Below are 6,000 nucleotides of genomic sequence, written 5' to 3'. Positions count from 1 at the left end.
TTCTGTCAGACAGAGCACATCTAGATTATGATCAGTGATCATATTACAGTTTTTGCCCCTTGCTTGAACACATTTTGCAAAACTTCGCTCATTGTGTCAAAACTCTACACACAAGTAAACATGACACAACACTGGGAAATATACCATTCACATCTGTGTCAAATTGAAGCTCTACTTATCAAAACCTAAACTCTAATATCAAAACCTAACATTCCTTTGTCAAAATGTAACTCTGATGACTAAATGACACGTACTTGCATCATATGCATACACTTTCAGATCAGGGGGAACACACTAGTCTACTTTATATAAAACACTGCAGTCTTTGATTTTCACTGTTTATTCAGAAGGCATATTTTCAGGAGGCACATTTTCAAACAACCGAAAAAGCAAATAGGCCTGGTCAATATTGTACATTGCAGCACTGTACATTGCAGTAACATGAATTCAGATAAAGCAAAAAAAAAAAAAAAAAATTATAATGTAAAAAACACTATACTGTAAACACAGAAAATCATGGCAATTGTGCATTCGTGAGCTCATGGATCCCGCCGTCTGTTGGCCTCATCGACATCGCAAGCAATGTCTTCTCCCAGTAGGCACCGGGGAAAATATCCCCTTGCATGTCGAAACCATCCATGGATTGCTGTCACCTGAATGTCACCACAGTTCCATTGCCTGCAGAAGAGACATGCGGAGTGTGGGTGGACTCTCTGCCCAGCTTCCCTCACAGTCAGGCCACGGTTGATGACATGGTCCACCAAAGTTGCTCTTATATCATCAGAAATAGGGGTCCGTGCATGGCCTCTTCGACCTCCTCCTACTCCTCCTCCTCCTCTTCCTCTTCTTCTTCCTCCTCCTCCTCCTCCTCCTACTCTTCCTCTTCCTGCTCTTCCTCTTGCTCTTCCTCTTGCTCTCTATCCATCCATGCTTGCAAAGTCCTTGAAATGGCTAAACTGAGGGCTTTTTGTAGCTGGCTGATTGGTGTTCAGTTTTGCAAGTAAGTGCCTTCAGTTGTGTATTTGTGTGGTAGCAATTACCCGATGTGTTTTGTATTTTGGATACATGTGTTTTCCAAACGGCACTCTGAGATTTCATTTTGTATGAAATAGAGTGTAGTATGCAGGACCAAGTGTGTTGCATGAAGGAGTAAGTGTGTTGCAGAATTGCAACTAGAGTGCAGCGCAGCGCTTTAGTTTAAGGTATGGGTACATGTGTTTAAGATATGTTAACAAAAGCTTCAAGTTGTGTTACTTTAGTCTAAGCATGGGTCTATAGTGTTCAAGCAACGGTCAAAAACTGTATTTACAGAAAAAGTGCTTTCGTAGAAAGGGATCTGATATTCAATAAGCCAAGCTTTATCATTTGTTTATCTGTATTGCATCTGTTTTTTTATTTGTTGAACCTCAATTAAATTCTTACTCTTAAAATAGTTTGGACGTTTTCGTTTAATTTTTTTCCTAGTGCGGGGAACAGACACAGTCTCTATAGTGTGATATCTAGGTGAAAGAGTCTCTATGTGCTGAGAATTAACTGACCTCTGTGACGGGAGGCAGCTAGAAGATGGTCGGTTTAGCCAGTCTGTCTGCTTCCTGACCTGGGCCCCAGTTAGTCAAGTATAAACTCTAAGACTATTTGCCATATTTCTAGAGAGAAGAGTGGCGCCACCTCGGAAGGGATGAAGACCATCTCTTTTCAACAGGTCAGGTCTGCTCCAAAAGCTCACCCAATTGTCTATGAAACATGTGTTATTCTGCAGGCACCACTATGACATCTTAGTCTATGCAAAATAATGTTGTGGTCAATAGATCCAGTAGCACTGTCCGGTATTTGTTATTGTCATCCCCATGTGCTACATGTGGTTCCCTACTACTGTATATGTTGATTAAACTCCATGGATCTAAACTCCTGGTCTCCTAGTTCCTTGCTCTGTGTTCCTGCGCAGTAGCAGCCCCATGACAGCCATATTGGTGTACTCTAGTATTCCCATAAATTCTATTGAATTAAGAATAAATTGTATGATTTTAACAAGAAAACATCACCTAACAAGTCAGTGTTTTTATACCGGAAGTATTCCTGTATGTTCTTACAACACAAACATCCTATGCAGGCTATGTAAATTTAGTTTTTTGTTTAATATTGTGAATTTCTCCTGCATATTAAAAAGTTACGCATCATATACATAACCTTAGCAAACATCAAATGGACATGATGAACATCAGATGGACGGGATCCTCAACAAATCTTATACAAATAACAAAGTGCACATTCTAAAATCTGAATAAAGTTTCGTTAACAGCATGCATTTTATTGATCGTATATAAGATTTTACACTTATGTAAACTGTAAAAAGACACAGAATTTGCACGTCTGAAATAGATCTTGCTCAATCAGAACATAAAGAAAAATGCCTGCATTGCAACATCATACTGAAAAATAGCACTAACAACATATGGTACAGATTTGGACATGAAGTTTCAATTCCACAATTATGTGGGGTAAGCTTTGAATTTCAATACAATATAGAGCAACAGAGACTTGAATTATATTATTGTTTAGTGTATATTAATTTTAATGTCTGATACTAATATTAGATATATGTTCATGTTTAATATTTTCATGCTGTAATGGCAATTTTCAATTTCAGTAAAGGTATGCAACAAAAGTCTTTTGAATATTTATTTTCCTGCAGGAAAAGGTCTACATTCGTACAGTCATTCAGGGTTGATTGCAACAATGAGGATGGTTTGATTTCATCCAATCATAATGCATACTCTACATATATGTCCATTTAAGATGCCTAACTATGTCCTCCAGATGCGTTTCTAAGAATTTAATGCAAATCATTTTCTAAGTAGCCAGGATGTCTAAGAAACTGAAATAACATTTCTCTCACACCCATCTTGCACACATACACAAATAGATTTCCTGTCATCTCTCAGCCCATCGAAAACTCAAGCATACTGAAGCCCTCAGAGACAGTCTCAAGAACACTCTTTAAATCAGTGAAGCAAATAATGCAGAAAATAACATTTCCTCCACAGCCCCCCTCCCCTTTTTTAGTTTTTTATTTGATAACCATAAAAGATAAAATAACATCTTACACAATCTCTGTACATTGTCTTTCCATGTTTATACTGTACCAGAGGTCATAAATCATACTTAGACTGTTTTCATGAGACAGATATCTCAATATCTCTTAATCATATAGCAAACTGGTTATCCCTCTGTAACACATTAAACTTCCTAATTATGGGAAGAAGGAGGCAGGAGCCGGCAGACAATCAAATCACATTTTAATAATCATAATAAACACAAAACAGCGCGGCGGCCCCTCACGGACGACTGTCGCGCACAAACAAAATCAAAACATAAAATAAAGTCCAGGCCTGGTCCTCTCTCGTCCTTCACTGTCGTTGCTCCTGTTTTATATCCTTCCATCTCCTCCGTGGGACTCCAGACCGGTGGGTTGAGCAGGTGTCGCTCATTTCTCAATCACTCCACCAGTCTCGCCCAATTCCCATGGCTCTCGGCCCCGCCCCACTCGTCACACCCTCTATTTAGACTTCTTTGCTCAGTCTCAAACCATGGGCAAGACCTGTTTGAATATTCAATTTTATTTGTTAATTCATACAATTTTGTCCTCTGACGAGGTGTATACAATTTTTTCTAGGCAAACTCGAATACATTTTATGAAATATCCAATGAGGATCCAATTAATCCTGCACTTTGTAAAGTGATAATTACTGGTAGCATTAACCTAAGCAGTGATCAAAATCAATACCAAATACAGAACAATAGAGATTAGGTATCTAATAACCAAATCTAATGTTGATAAACTGCACTTTAATTCTACTTGATGCCTGATATTCCTTCCATCAGCATCCTAAATTGGAAAATAATTTACAAATGTTCCCAGTTTTACCACATCTTATGTTCAAGCAATGGACAATTAGAAACATAATACCCCATAATAAACTGCTATAACAGACTTTTTACAGAGTCAATTCTCAACAAGCAGATATTGCTGCAAAAGAAGCTGTTAATTTGTATATAGAGTGTAAAATCTATCTCTCAGACCTACTTTGAACTGTACATATTCATGTACAAACAGCAAATTGCATGAAATTCTTCTTAAAATTACAACTGATTTTTATACCCCTTTCAAGTGATCAAGTGATATAGACCTAATGTTGTTTGGGTCATTCAAGACCACTAACACTTAATAAGCTTTATTATTTATTATATTTATATAACTATATTTTGTCATTTTGAGTTCAACATAAGCACAAGTATCACACATATCAGACATTTGGATACGCTATATAACCATGCAACTAATCATCAGTTTAGAAATGAAATATGTTTTCCTCTCACAACTCAATCTCCTATTGATTTGCAGGTTGTATTGTAATACCACAACTCACAGTTCTCACATACGCTGGTTTTCCTTCCCTTTATCCGTATAAAATTTAATTATTATGTATACAATAAAATTAGTATTTTTCCCTTTTTTCTCTCTTTCTGCCTTGGATTGCAAGCTTTAATTGAGAATATTCAGATTTAGTTTGGTAAAGTGACTTACCACACATTCTCATGCTGAAATATGAAGAAATTTCTTCATTTTAGTCATCCCTATATTTTCCTATGACTATGTCTAGTAATCACCTCACCCACTTCACTGAAGTAAAAATCCCCTAAATCTGATATCATTACAAGATGAAGGACAGAAATGACCTGCATTTATTTCAAACTATAGCATTTATAATTGTATTTATGCATTACAACCTCCAACATTCCAAACTACATCCTACAGTAATTTTCCTCTTTTCAATTTAAATTTACCTAAATTATTTTAACTCACTAGAAGATAAAATCATGAGATCTAGATCAACATTCAGCCCTAGGTTGCATAAATATAATGAAATCATCACAAACCCATCACACAAATGGATACTTCTGCTAAGCTTAAGAGAAATAAATTGACATAATATGTGTAGCTGCTGTTCCAACAAAGTATTTTTTGTTTTTGTTTAACAAATTAATAATGCGCATTGGAACAGCTATAACTGCAGTCCAAGATTATGAGATGCATTATTTTAATGCCTGTCCAAATATCTCTTTGGAATTGAGACATTAGTCTCAAAAATTTACAGATCTTCTTTATGAACCAAGAGCTTGCGCCACTCCAAAGAGAAGGAAAACATTTTTAATCACATCATTTGGCCCCTTAAACAAAGTGGTAGTGATTGGACAGATAGGATCTAAATCACCTTAAAGCCTCCCCTTTAATACCTGTATACTTTTGTAATTGATCTATGAGTATGTCATGATCTATAGCAGTGGTTCTCAACCCGCCCTACGGCAAAAAAAAAAAAAAAAGAAAGAAAGAAAATGTACTAAAGAAATATAAGCTATAGCCTAATGTTTTTATTTATTTATTTATTTATTTATTTTTATTTGAAGTTATTTTGTTTTTCATAAATTATTTTCAGACATGAGCAGACCTACTCACATAACGTTACGCATTTAACGAACACATACTGTACAAACCTTTTGGCAGAACTTAATTCAAGTAGTCATCAAAAGCAATTAGTTCAGGTAAAATTGAGCATCAGAATGGACAAATTAGTTTTTAAGGGAGAAAAAGGGAAATGTGGAAAATGCAGCGAATGAACACATATAGACAAGAATAGTCGCAGTATCAGTAGTGAAGGAGAGAGCTGGATTTTTTTATTTGCCCCGCAACTCACTTGAAGAAGTGAGCATAGGCTACTACTGCATACTACGCAGCAGTCATCCTTAATTGAAGAAATGTGACAAAAAATCTCTGGAGACAACCTCATATTATTAAATTCGAAAGTGCTTTCCATATTTGGATCAACACTGGCTACATTTGTGAATGAACATTTTCTGAAATGTCGCGCGTCAAGTCATGCTCCCGTGCGTGTCTTACAGATGCATCTTAAGCCTATTGCTGAGTCCCAATTCGCATACTAT

This window comes from Carassius auratus, chromosome 23, assembly GCF_003368295.1.
Source record: "Carassius auratus strain Wakin chromosome 23, ASM336829v1, whole genome shotgun sequence".
Taxonomy (NCBI): domain Eukaryota; kingdom Metazoa; phylum Chordata; class Actinopteri; order Cypriniformes; family Cyprinidae; genus Carassius; species Carassius auratus.
This window is presented reverse-complemented; position numbering follows the sequence as displayed.